Below are 15305 nucleotides of genomic sequence, written 5' to 3' on the forward strand. Positions count from 1 at the left end.
TAAAGTTAAATAAATAAATAAATAAAATAAAAATAAAGGAAAAAGTGGGAAAAACACACAGAGAGAGAACAAAACAAAAGAAAAAGCAAAGAAAAAAAGAACAAACAAAAACAAACAAACAAACAAAAAAACACTCCCCCCAGAACCAGAACAAAAGAAAACCCCATGGTACTAAAGTTTAGTCTGTTGGAAGTGTTTTCAATGAACTGAAGTAAATAATAAAAGGCTGCCACATCTGTGAGAACTTATTAACATTTCCTCTGAGTCTGAATTTTATTTTCTCCATTTTTAAAAAGAACATAACATCTTCCAGCCAACGTGATCGGGCTGGAAGGTGATGAGCTTTCCAAGACAGCAAAATTCTACGTCGTGCCGGCAGTGAAGTGAACATAACATCCAGCTGTTTATGACTAAGGTTTAGGGTGGCATCTTCAGAAACACCAAACTAGTGGGCATGGTTGGAGTGTAACGCTCAAAACATGAGAGAGCACTTCAAAATAAAAAGTCCAGTATAACTTAAGTGTCGGGAAGGCAAAAAACAGGCGTTGCATCTGTTGCACAGGTCAGGAATGCTGGGGTATATTTTAGATAATCTAGATGTGTAATCTGTATACCGTCTTAAACTGAATAAGGGAGAGTCTTGCACATGAGGCTGAAGTATGAATTTTGTCAATTATTTTGTCCCAGTAACCTTCCCCAAACGTAAGACCCAGTTCCTTTTCCCAATTCAAAGCAATTATTTGGTTGAGTAATTGCTCGATGCCATAATTAAAGTATATACTTGTGATATTAGAGCCTTACTGTGAGGCTTCAACTGGAATAAGTCTTCCCACCAAGGCTTGAGAAGCTGACTTGGAAACTCTGGCAAGATAGAAGATGCACAGTGTCTTATTTGAAAGTAGCAGAACAAATGATACGAGGGCAAATCATACAAAGAACAAAGGTCACTAAAGCTGAGAAAAATGTTATCTTTAAAAAAGTCATAAAAACATTTGATACCTTTTCTTGCGTATATGCAAAAGGAGGAGTCCACCAGCGATGGGGGGAAGAGGTAGTTGTTGCAGATTAGGGTCAGAGCAGAAGCAGAGACTGAATTGAAGTGATGCCGGAATTGATACCATATTTTTAGAGAGCCAATTAGAAAGGGGTTGTCTGTGAATCGTAACAGGGAAACAGGAAGGGATGAAAATAATAGTGCCAAGAAGTGATACAGGAAGGTTTACCCTTCTTTGAAAAGACAACTTTACATAGGTCAGCAAAGGGTTAAATTTTGCTGCTTGCAAAGCTTTAAATGAACTGGTAATATGCACTTTAAAGCCTGAAGAAGCTAGTTGGAAATCAAAATCGGTTTGTCTAAGCTCTTGTGCAGCTGGGTTTATGGGAAAACATTCACTTTTTTATATATTAATCTTGTACCCAGAGAAAGAGCCAAAATGTAGAAGTATTTTCATTATAGAGGATAAATGAATTGTTGGATTTGTAACATATAATAATAAGTCACCTGCATATAAAGTAACCCTGTGTTCCGTACCACCACGAATAACCCCTTGAAACAGAGGCGAGGTTCTGAGAGCCACAGAGAGAGGCTCTATTGCTAAAGTGAAAAGTAAAGGTGAGAGTAAAATACTCCGAAATCAGTGTTAGTACAAACAGATGCCAGTGGCGTAGTATATAAAAGATGAATCCAAGATATAAAATTGTTACCAAAACCAAATTTCTTCAAGACTGCAAAAAGATACTCCCATTCCACTCGATTGAATGCTTTTAGAATAGAATAGAATAGAATAGAATTCAACTTTATTGTCATTGCACATGCAACGAAATGCAGTTTGCATCCATCCAGAAGTGCTTTAGTGATATAGATATATTACAATATATATTAGCAATAATATAGATATGTGAGTATATTACAGAAATGGGTCTATTATGGTATGTTATAATGTACACGGTATGAAGTATTTTGTGAATATTCTATAACTATAAGTATGTACAGGCTGTAGTGAGTACAAGCTATGTACAGGCTATGAACAGGATATAAATATGAAAAACGATACAGAATATGAAATAAATAACTTTACAGAATCTGAGATATACAGTTATACAGAAATGGGAACTATGCAAGTTGTAAACAGTTGTAGGATTAAAGATTATCGAATGTAGCATCCAATGAGATCACCACCTCAGGGACGGTGCTATGATTTTTGGAATATATTATATTAAGAAGGGACCGTATATTAAAAAAGGAATGTCTTCCTTTAATAAAGCCTGTCTGTTCGTCAGATATACAGGGAGTGCAGAATTATTAGGCAAATGAGTATTTTGTCCACATCATCCTCTTCATGCATGTTGTCTTACTCCAAGCTGTATAGGCTCGAAAGCCTACTACCAATTAAGCATATTAGGTGATGTGCATCTCTGTAATGAGAAGGGGTGTGGTCTAATGACATCAACACCCTATATCAGGTGTGCATAATTATTAGGCAACGTCCTTTCCTTTGGCAAAATGGGTCAAAAGAAGGACTTGACAGGCTCGGAAAAGTCAAAAATAGTGAGATATCTTGCAGAGGGATGCAGCAGTCTCAAAATTGCAAATCTTCTGAAGCGTGATCATCGAACAATCAAGCGTTTCATTCAAAATAGTCAACAGGGTCGCAAGAAGCGTGTGGAAAAACCAAGGTGCAAAATAACTGCCCATGAACTGAGAAAAGTCAAGCGTGCAGCTGCCAAGATGCCACTTGCCACCAGTTTGGCCATATTTCAGAGCTGCAACATCACTGGAGTGCCCAAAAGCACAAGGTGTGCAATACTCAGAGACATGGCCAAGGTAAGAAAGGCTGAAAGACGACCACCACTGAACAAGACACACAAGCTGAAACGTCAAGACTGGGCCAAGAAATATCTCAAGACTGGTTTTTCTAAGGTTTTATGGACTGATGAAATGAGAGTGAGTCTTGATGGGCCAGATGGATGGGCCCGTGGCTGGATTGGTAAAGGGCAGAGAGCTCCAGTCCGACTCAGACGCCAGCAAGGTGGAGGTGGAGTACTGGTTTGGGCTGGTATCATCAAAGATGAGCTTGTGGGGCCTTTTCGGGTTAAGGATGGAGTCAAGCGCAACTCCCAGTCCTACTGCCAGTTTCTGGAAGACACCTTCTTCAAGCAGTGGTACAGGAAGAAGTCTGCATCCTTCAAGAAAAACATGATTTTCATGCAGGACAATGCTCCATCACACGCGTCCAAGTACTCCACAGCGTGGCTGGCAAGAAAGGGTATAAAAGAAGTAAAATTAATGACATGGCCACCTTGTTCACCTGATCTGAACCCCATTGAGAACCTGTGGTCCATCATCAAATGTGAGATTTACAAGGAGGGAAAACGGTACACCTCTCTGAACAATGTCTGGGAGGCTGTGGTTGCTGCTGCACGCAATGTTGATGGTGAACAGATCAAAACACTGATAGAATCCATGGATGGCAGGCTTTTGAGTGTCCTTGCAAAGAAAGGTGGCTATATTGGTCACTGATTTGTTTTTGTTTTGTTTTTGAATGTCAGAAATGTATATTTGTGAATGTGGAGATGTTATATTGGTTTCACTGGTAAAAATAAATAATTGAAATGGGTATATATTTGTTTTTTGTTAAGTTGCCTAATAATTATGCATAGTAATAGTCACCTGCACACACAGATATCCCCCTAAAATAGCTAAAACTAAAAACAAACTAAAAACTACTTACAAAAACATTCAGCTTTGATATTAATGAGTTTTTTGGGTTCATTGAGAACATGGTTGTTGTTCAATAATAAAATTATTCCTCACAAATACAACTTGCCTAATAATTCTGCACTCCCTGTAATAGAAGGGAGAACTCTTTCCAAACGGGTTGCTAGCAGTTTGGATAAGATTTTAAAGTCTACATTAAGAAGGCTTATTGGTCGATAGGAGCTACAACAGGTAGGATCCTTTCCTTCTTTATGCAGTAATGAGACAGAAGCCTGTCTTAGTGTCTGAGGGAGAGAGTCTTGTTTCAGTGACCCCTCAAAAACCGACAACAGCAAAGGGGCCAGTTTTCTTTTTATAAAATTCGGGGGGGGGGGTGCTTATGAGGACCAGGGAACTTTCCAGACTGTAAGGATTTGATTGATGACATAACCTCATCTAAAGTGAGGGTAGCGTTATTGTCTGCTGCTGTTGAGGTTGCGATTGTAGGGGTGTCCAATTTGTTAAGAAACTGGTTCATATCTATAAAATTAGAGGGGAACTATGATGCATACAGAGCACTATAAAATGACTTGACAATTTAGTTGATTTCAGTTGGATCAGAAGTCAAAGTTCCTGATTCATTTTTTTTTTTTTTTTGCTTTTTTTTTTCTTGGCGAATGAGAAGCTGGAGGCTCAATTCCCTTTATGTCTCTGTGTTTTCCTCCTTTAATGTTGGTAAACCAAGGTGCAATGGAGGTTTGGTGGTGATTCACTGTGGCATTAAGTGCACACGCCCATGTCAGAAGAGCTACAACTAAAGCAAGTTAAGCAGCTGGAGAGGAGGAAAATGTGTGTGTGGATTTCTGAATGTAATTTGGTTTGTTCAATAACTGCACAGTTCCTCGCTGGATTTTCAAGATGATGGATATGACCCCAGGATATCTGGAGTTGGATCACCATGAAATTTGGAGTCAAAAATTTAAATACCTGCAAAATTGTCATCAGCTGATTTCCTGTTTGGTACTGCCTTAAAATGTTGAAAATGCATGGTAGTCTTTTAGTATTTCAGCATTTAGTCTTGTTTCCATAGTCTCTTGTTTTATTTCTTAACATTACCTTATGTGGAACGGACCATTATATAAATGTAGTGTACTTGGCTTCCACGATACCTTCAAAATATATATATATATATATATTTTTTTGCCTGTCCCGTTTGGCTCTTTTGCCATCAGAATTGTTGTCTAAAGGCAAAGAAAGATGCCCAACGGATTTACTTTACCAAACTGACCATCCCAGCCTTGCCGTAATGGTCCATTTGATTCACCTTTTATTGTTTATTTTATTTTCACTTACTGAATACGGGACAGACTTGACTGGGGGAAAGAAGGGGAGAAAGAAAGAGGGAAAGAGAAACAGCTGAGAAGAGGGACGGGGGAGAAGGGCAAAAGACAAAAACCAACAGAACGGGCAGAGAAAAAAAATGCATATATCAATCACCTGGATCACCTGCTGAGAAAGAAAAAAGAAAACAAGCAGAAGAGAACAAGAGTAATAGAAAAAACAACATCACGATGATATATGGGAATATGACAGTAAATACTAAATATTAAACATTATTGTGCAGCACATAAGATCAACAGAACACAGTGTGCTTTGAGGTAGGAGCCAAAAAGGGTGTAGTTTGTGGGTGTGATCACCCGTGTGTACACCTGTGAGCATGGACGCGCTTGTTTTTTGTTTTTTTAAAAGGTTCCTTCATGTAATAATCTGCTAGAGGGTGTGGGGGGGCCACAGCCCCGTCCTCCAGGGCATGAAGCAGGTATGGAGGAGATCAAAACTCCAGACATCCAGAGGCCCCCAGAACACAAGAGACCAAGGAAGACCAACAGAGGGGCAGCCGCGCCACTGTCCCAGAAAGAGCTGAGGAGAGTCCCAGATGAGGGCTCACTCAGCAGCCGCGGAGCAGAAGCCAGGGGGAGTTGCAGTGACGCGCCCGTGAGCTCCGCCGGCAGCCAGCCGCGCCTGAGTGACCGAGCCCCAGGCCGAGAGGCCGGGGGCACCCCACCTCCGAAGTGGCCCGAGCGAGCCCCAGGCTCCAGGCCCCGATAAGCGGCCGCCAAGGAGTGAGCCGGTGTGTACCTGGACGCCCATCCCCACAAAGAACCACCAACGCACCGATGTCTGAGGGGGTCCGCCACTGGCAGGGGAAGTGGTGGTAGGGGGAGATAGGCCTCCAAACCTTGGAGGGCCTGAGATGTCCCCAGAGAGGTGGCGCCTGACACCCAACCTGACATATAGACACAGACATACAGGCACACACAGATACAAACATCCATTCCCACCCTCATGCTCTCATATGCACTTACTCCACACTCAACCAACGTGGAGACAGATCCCATCCCAAACAGTCAAATGTCACATGTCTGAACGATTTCAGACCTGTGGCACTCACCCCCATTCCCGCCAAATGCCTGGAGAGACTGGTCATTAAACACATCAGAGCTGCTTTTCCACCATCCCTGGACTCGCACCAGTTTGCATACAGGGAGAACCGGTCAACCGAGGATGCGATCGCCACAGTGCTGCACACATTACTGAAGCACTTGGAACACAGGAACACCTATGCACGGCTCCTCTTTGTAGACTACAGCTCGGCTTTTAATACCATCCGGCCATACAAACTCCGTCCCAAACTCCACCAACTGGGACTTAACTCCTCTCTGTGCAACTGGATTGTGGACTTCCTCACTAACCGTAGACAGAGTGTCAGAGTGGGTAAGAACACCTCTTCCACCCTTGTGGTCAACACCGGTGCCCCTCAGGGGTGTGTTCTGAGCCCTCTGCTATACACTCTCTTCACCCATGACTGTATTTCCTCCTGCGCGTCCAATCTCATTGTTAAGTTTGCAGATGACACTACAGTGCTCGGACTTATATCCAACAATGATGAGACAAACTATAGGACAGAGGTGCAACAACTAGAGTCATGGTGCCACGACAATAACTTGGTCTTAAACACCAAAAAGACCAAGGAGATCATTGTAGATTTCCGGAAGAGGGGTCATAACAACCATCTGCCTCTCTTCATTGGCAGTGAGGCGGTGGAGAGGGTGAGCAGTTTTAAATTCTTGGGGGTAACTGTGACCGAGGACCTGTCCTGGGGCAACCATATCACCTCAGTTGTACGGAAGGCCCAACAGCGCCTCTACTACCTGAGGAGACTGCGGAGCGCACACATTCCCAGATCTCTGATGTTGAACTTCTACAACTGTGCCATCAGCAGCGTTCTGACGTATGGATTTCTAGTGTGGTTCCCCAGCTGCACCAAGGCCGATCAGCAAGCACTCCAGCGGGTGGTGAAAGAAGCTGGCAGAATTATTGGAACAAGTCTGCCAGAGATCAGTAATATCTTCCCCACTCGCTGTCTGAGGAGGGTGCACAGTATTCTGCGGGACCAACATCACCCTGCGCACCACCTTTTCCATCTGCTGCCCTCAGGGAGAAGGTACAGGTCTATACAGGCCAGAACATCCAGACTGGCCAACAGCCTGTATCCACAGGCTGTGAGGCTCCTGAACTCTCTGCCCCCCTCTCACGGACAATAACCATATCCAACTTCTTAATAGCAATGAACTGGTCTGCATTGGTGCATCATATCTTTATTCTCTTCCCCCTCCTGCCCCCCCCCCCCCCCTCTTTCTTAAATAGATAACTATCATATCTGATATCATATCTCACAGTACAATAATATTGAATGGGTTGCATTGTTGTATTTTGTCATGTTTCTCAGGTCTTTGTCTGAATTTCTACGAACATTATTGCTAAGGATTGTCTTATTGCATTGGAGTCACACTGGGTTAAATATGTACACTTGGGTTTTAAGGGGTATTTATTATTTTCTTCTTTTTTTTTGGGTTGTATGGAAGCCCCAAACGCAATTTCATTGTTCTTGACAATGACAATAAATAAATAAATACTAAAAAATACTAAATAATACTACATAAAGAGACATTGTACACACGATCACACTCCCCAAGCGTACTCTACAAACTGGGTCTAGGTGCCCTTGCCCCTGGAGGGGGGAACTGCACCCAGACCCAGGTGGTGTTACCCTTTTCCCTGCGGTGGGGGGAGGCAGACCGCCCCGACTCCGCAGCAGCAGGAAGGCCCCACACTCCAGACCGCAGTCAGACGGCCAACTCCTCCTCCTAGCCCCCCCGCTCCAGCAGGTCGCAGAGAATGGGGGTGAGAGAAGACTCCAAACCTCCCTCCACCCGCTCATTGTAGTGTTGATGCATGTGTGTTCTAAGGTGCATTTAAAACCCAGGAGGGCTTGGAGCTACCTGCCAGAGAGCAGCAGGTAAGCGCATGGTCCCTCCTGCTAGCCCTCAATGTCTACGTGTATTTAAAATTGAGAGGTGGGCAACGATGCCAGGGGTGGGGTGTACACCCTGATGGTACTTTGGACTCCGTGTATCGTGCCCACCCCCAAGATCCTATATGTATGTGTAATGAGAGTGTGAGTAATGTGAATGTCTAAGTTGTGGGTGATGGGTTTGTATCTTGAACCCATCCGCTGGAACGTTAAGACAATATAATTACACTGCAAGCAAGACGCAAGTAGGCAAACTTCTTCATGGTACTCGTGCACGGGAGAGAACCGGACAAACGCCGTTCCTTCGCTTGGCCCCAGTTGCTCTCGTCCGTTCTCCCGTACACTGCCCTTTTATTGAGGTTACATGAATATGCATAAGTTCACTAACATGTGACGTCTACATACACACAAAGAGTACCTTGCCTGTGTGTGTGTGTGTGTGTGTGTGTGTGTGTGTGTGTGTGTGTGTGTGTGTGTGTGTGTGTGTGTGTGTGTGTGTGTGTGTGTGTGTGTGAGTGATCTGTGTGAGGTCAAGATGTGACCCTGTGAAGACTCCCCAAGGCTAGTGCCAGGACGTCTAACTCCATCTAACAAAAGGCTCTTATACTTAAACAGATATGCGTGTGCTTGCTATACCATAAATCAACAAGAAAAGATAAACTCTCCTAGGGAGTGTGATCTATGCCAGGACACTCTGGGGAATGTATGCACTCCCTTCTACAGCTACACAAAGTTAATACAGACCTCTTTAGGATGAAGCATTCTTTCAATCCACCAATGATTATATACTTCTAAGCATATATGAGTAAATATGTCTAAGCATAAATGACAATCAACAATACAAATCTAACATTTCCCCCCTTATTGACCTTTATGCTAGAAAAATTCCCAGTCATGAATACCTCATGACTGACAGTTTTAATGCAAACATTTTTATACTCAGCATATGTCAAATCACCCTAAACTACTGTAAAAGTACACAGTTTAACAAATGTATTAGCAGTTATCCCATTCCTCATTAATCTCATCCAATGGCAACCTGCATCCTACAAGCAAACAAAGAAATTGTTAATTTAATAGTGAAAATAAGAAAGTAACATTTTCAAAAACATCTCAGCTTGGTGATGCTTCCTCCGGGTGTGCAAATCACATGTCTCTCTGCAGAGTGGTTTGAGTTCTGCAGGGCGTCATGAATGTCTCTTCCAGTTGTTTCCATCATTGTCCATAGGACCAGAGTCCAAATGTATGTAGAATAAACATTCAAACATACCAGTTAGTTTTGTTGTTTGTCAACATGGGTCTCAGCTATTTCCAAAGCTGCAGACCTCATAGGAAACTGCTGTTATCACCACCATAGCTTCTGGTTCCTGTGCTTTTCACAGAATCATGATGTCATCCTTAGACTCCCTCTGCGTTGTCGATGGAGCTTGGCACGCTCCCCTCATCCTTCAGGTGCCCGTCTGTTGTCCACAATCTCCTCTGTTGGCCTCTGGAAACCCCCCGTGGCACAGCTCTCAGTCCAACGCAGTTTCATGGTCCTTGCTGTGGCTCCAAAGTCTGATCTCATGATGGGCCCCAACCAGCTTGACCTTTGACCTCAACCACTGCCTGGGCTGTCAGCTATGCCTGGAATGGTTCTTGCTTCTCACTGGCCTCTTAAGATTTCTCAGGAGATTACTGCTGCACCTGTATTTCCTTGCTAGGAGGGAAAACTTCTATTTGGAGAGCATGTCAACAATCATCAAACAACATTCTTTAGTTCAGTGAACTTCACTTATAGGCCATCAAAGCCTCATCTGAACATGGATGCACCACTTGCATAGGTTTAATACTTGTAAATAAACGGTTAATTACACAAATCACTGCAACAATAATAGAAAACATTGTTTAATAAAAAACATTGTTAATCCTTGGACCCCTCCTCTTGACGCATGGACACACCCATGCGTCAACTCACCAAACCTGGATTCCTGTCTTAAAGAAAAAGATTAGCTAGATCATATCCCAGGCAACATCAGGGCATCTCCTCCCCAGGAGCAGCACCACCCTGGACCTATAATCCTGCAACAAAAATGCTAGTGTGTTTTGCATATTAAGTTTGCTTAACACCGGGCTCTCCCAGGAGCCTGCATACACACCATCATGGCCTGGAAAACAAGATCTGGAAGTGAAATCAAACTACATACCTGTAAACAATTGTATCATAAGAACAATAAGCATTCAACATCAGCAAGACAAGTGTCATGTGCAGGTTTTCTCAAATCAGTAAACTACAATTATTTTCATAAGTCGCCTCAGACATGGATCATCCCATGTACTCAGTCAACATTAACGTAATCAGTGACTGCTCTTAAGCAAAGTCACTCCACTCATATATTATTTATGGGCTCAAGAGTGGCCAGCAAATGAGCCCATATTAACTATTCCATAACACCGCATCTCTTATTTGTTTGTCTCATGTCACTTGTCCGCTTCTGCTGAATCTTGTACATGCAGTCTCAAAAAACAAACATTAGCAACACACATTGATTATCCTGGTGGGCAGGCGTCGGCCAACCACATTCCAGAGGTGCCATAAAAACACCATAAAATCAACCATCCATTGCTGTGGAAAATATGTTATTCATATCATCAAAGTAACCATCACATTTTCCCAAAAACACAATGTAACAGCATCACTACTCATAACCGGTAAACACAGTTTTCCTCACACATAAACCCAGAAATCCTGTAGTAGGAAAAAACATCAACCAGTTGTCCTGGTATAAATCGCATCATCAATTCACATGAAGAACTGGCATGCTGTAAGAAAAGAAAATGCAAATATTAGCGCTTGCGCAGGCGTATGCATACTTTGTCACAGCTCCCTCTGTGAGCAACACAAGCCTATGAATAACACACCTGATAAATGCACAGACACAGAAAATGGCATTTAAAAGGTTAAATCATCATGCAACCTCGAGTGTTGCTGTCATCTTTCTGCTCCTGTAAAAGGAAACACATGGGTTCATCTGCACCTTTGTCAGGTGGGGGTTAACTTCACACAATCATGTTCAGTCAGTCAGTCAGTTATTTTAAAATTCTTACTCATTCACTCAGTGGTTCCTTCTTTTGCTAATTGTGGAAATTATCATCGCATTCGTTTCCACGCTCAGCAAAACGACGTTATTTCAAAAAGAAAAATAATTTAGACTGGATTTCGTCGTTGAATCCTTTTTGGGGGGGACTCTCATTTCCTAATTGTCCCAAATAAGTGGCTTTCTCCTGAACCCATTTTAAATGTGGAGAAACTCACTTGCAACAATTTTCTTGACGATGTGTAACGCTTTTAATTCCCGACTTGCAGATCTGCTCAAAGAAAAGAAATTCACAAGCAAAATCAGTTCTTGTTCAAAAATGAAAAATAAAAAATAACAGAGATTATCAAACCAAACTCTCAGTGCACTGTGAAAGTATCAAAATAAAAAGGCCTTGTTAAGTCATGACACAAACTCCTCATCATCTTCACAACAGGAGAAGAATCATCAGCTAGATTCACTCCAAACCAACCATCAACTGCACAACACACAACATAACCCTAATGTCATATTAGCTATGAGTTTAATCACCCGGTCTGTGCTCTTCACTCATTTAAGCCACAGATCTATTTTATTCAATTTTTCCTTTTTCCCTTCATCATAAAACATGTGACATGCTGTCATGCACTTCACAAAAGACGTTTGTTCTGACGTATTCAGAGTTGTGTATCTAAATACAGGATTCACTCGCACATCAAAACAGGAAACTCAGTGTTTTAGAGTCTCCACTCAACACACAACAAACTCCAACACATCCCATTCACTCGTACTAGAATTCAAGGCAAGGCAAGGCAAGGCAAGTTTATTTGTATAGCACAATTCAACAACAAGGTGATTCAAAGTGCTTTACAGAGACATTAGAAACAAGAACAAATAAAAAGCATGATTTAAAATTGAATAAAACAAGCAAATAAACTAACTAACTAATTAACAAACAAACAAACAAACAAACAACAGTATATAAAATCAAAACAGATAAAATCAGAACAGTAGATAAAATCAGTAGTTAAATGTAAGTTTTGAAATTTAAGCTTAAAGTGTGGATTTGGTGCTTTATTCAAATGCAGCTGAGAACAGGTGAGTCTTCAACCTGGATTTAAATAAACTGAGTGTTTCAGCTGATCTGAGGCTTTCTGGGAGTTTGTTCCAGATATAAGGAGCATAAAAGCTGAATGCAGCTTCTCCGTGTCTGGTTCTGACTCTGGGAACTGATAAAAGACCGGATCCAGATGACCTGAGGGATCTGGATGGTTCATACTGGGTCAGGAGGTCATTGATGTATTTTGGTCCTAAACCATTCAGAGCTTTATAGGCCAGCATCAGAACTTTAAAGTCTATCCTCTGACAATTCAGTCACCTTTCATTAATCTAAGAACGATCAACTAATTTGAATCAGCTATTAACCCACTAGGATGACAGGACAACAGAAATGCATGTTCAAAATGTTATCACTAAAAGAGAATTTCCCTCATACAGTAAATTACTTGTGCTGCATCAATCAAGCAGGAAGCTTCTCCCAATTTACTATATTAACAACTAAATTTATTGTCTGATCATTGGTTGGTCAAACCAGGATCTTTTTTCCCACAAAAGTTAAACTGTTGTCCTGCAACCTAGAGAGTCAATTTTTTTTATTGGATAAATTCAGTATTTGATAACAAGTGTCTGCTAAATTGACACTATTTTAACACTGATGAAAGATAACAAGCATGTCTGTGGAGCTGCATCTCCAACAGAGCATGTTCTGTGCTACGAGTTCCACTGGTCTTTGCATCACACGAGGTGACTTGGACAAGATGATAAACAGACTCACGCTTAAAATGTCTAATCTTCATGAGTTATTTTGTGTTTGTATTAGTAGGGTTAAGGCATGTTCTGTGTGATTTTGTATATGTTTGTATATGTTTCAGACTCCTTCACAATTTTCCAACTTAAGCAGTCAGCTTTCTTTTTCCCCAGGTTTGCTAACCCAAATTTTGATTTCCCACATTAAATAATTCCTATGTGTTCTCACCTAGTCTTCTCACTCTGTCCTCTCACTCTTTTGTCCTCTCCCACTTCAACAGTCCCGGCAGTTCTCCTTCAGCTTTGTCCTGTGTTCCACTGTCTCTTCTTGCCATTTTACTCCACAGGTGGCAAATGTCAAACTCCAACTGTTCAGTTCTCCTCAAACGTTTTCTTCACATGCACAGTGAAGTTTCAGCTTGTTGTAGACACAGTGCCATTCATCCGATCAGTCAGGATGATGGGTTTGCTCTTCTTCTCTGATGCTGTTTGTCCACATTGCTGCTGCTTTGCTGGGACTCTTTGCTCAGGACTTGCTGCTGTCTTTATCTGCCATGTTATTGCTCTTTGGAGCTGCATTCTTCAGGGAGGAGTGAGCACTTGCTTGTGAGGTTGAGAGACACATACACATTGCGCTGTAATAAGTCAGCCAGAAACTTGGCCTGCACGTTTCCAATGATGTTAAACTATAACTTTCTTCCGACCGCTGCATGTGGAAAATTGATTCAGGTCTGCTTTTCACCTGAAAGTGACAAACTAAGACATTTCATTATTATCATCGCTGCTTAATCAACACACATCTCTCTCTCTCTGTGTGTGTGTTTGTGTGAACAATCCTTTCTTAAAAGCATAAAATGACATTGTAGTTGTTTTTCGGCTGATCAACACGAAACCTTTTTCCCATGATTATTTTTCTTCGTCTACAATGTAATTTTTGTCTCTTTTTCACTCTTTTTTTTTCTTTTTTTCGTTACAATAGCTGGTGACCTGCAGAATCACCGCTCTCACTCACAATCAAAGGCAATTACTTTTGCACAGTGCACAAAAACACTGTGATGTCAGACACATTCACACTCACTTTTTCATCTGCATAAATAAATCACGTGGCTGGTGATATGTGCCATGGTAATCCATAAGCATGATCACAAGTTTATTTAATTATTTTCAACCCAACAAAACAAATAAACAAAAACATGATGCTGATGTTATGAACACTCTACACACAAGTCAAGATGCAGGAAAACTGCTCACGGAAACGCTGCACACTCCCTGTTTCCCCCTCTTTGAGTAGTTCCCAGACAGCTCTTGATCTGATAATGTGTAGCTTGCTCATCAGCTCAGAAAAAAAACTGCAACGCAACATCACACAGTAGTTGCATGCTCTGCCCACAGCGGCAAAGTCTTACACTTTCATATTCAACACAGCTCCTCCATCATGTACTTTTAGATGTTTCATACAGGGTTCAGCATATTAGTTGTTTTCACAGGTGTGCTCCATATCTCAACAATGGCTCATAACAAGACGACAGTCTTTCACACAGGTCAAGTGCCTCTATGCACTTCATTAGTTTAAATATTTACCTATATCACTTCACCTCACATGTCATTGTACTGAATTTAAGCAACCACAAGCTTAATGTAGATTACTTTTGACAACTATCCACCTCAATGGTTTGGCACACAGGCTGTTGTCGAACAGGGCAAGCTAAAGAGTTAACATTTTGTGTCAGCAAGGGGTGGGGGGAAAGCCACCCACCAGAGCATAGCTCAAGTGCTGCTGATGTGGGCTGGCCTTTTCCACACACTCCTGGCTGCTTAGGAAACCCATGATAACAACAACAGCTGCTGACGTCACACACCACGCGGTCTGCTCCGCACACACTCACACACAACAACAACAACGAGACGACGACGAAGATGACAATAACACAAAATAGGCCTACTCCGGACTCACACCGGACCGCTCGGGACCCTGACCCAGCTGTGGGACGCTCACCCACTCGCGCGACAAAACCCAATGAAGGGACGCTCGGGACACACACCCAGGGCGATTTCAAAACCGGACACACACCGGACGCTTGGGACCCTTGGGCGATTTAACCAAAACTTCTTTTTCGGGACACTAACCCAGTTATCGCTCCACAAAGCAGCGAACTTCTCAACGCCTCACAAAATGGCGGAGACTGCACAACGACACGGTTATAGAGTCGGCCTCTTTAAACTTACTTGGCGTTGCTTAGCGTGTAATATCAGCCTGAATCCCGCCGATCGCCATTCATCGAGGAGAAGGACAGACAGCGAATCCACAGGAACTTCCTGGCTGACGTCAGTCTTTCAGCGTGCCTCTCCCCCCCCCCTCGGTGAATGCGAT

The sequence above is a fragment of the Rhamphochromis longiceps genome, linkage group LG9, assembly GCF_057381845.1.
Source record: "Rhamphochromis longiceps isolate RC_006_pf linkage group LG9, R_longiceps_female_GT1.1, whole genome shotgun sequence".
NCBI lineage: Eukaryota > Metazoa > Chordata > Actinopteri > Cichliformes > Cichlidae > Rhamphochromis > Rhamphochromis longiceps.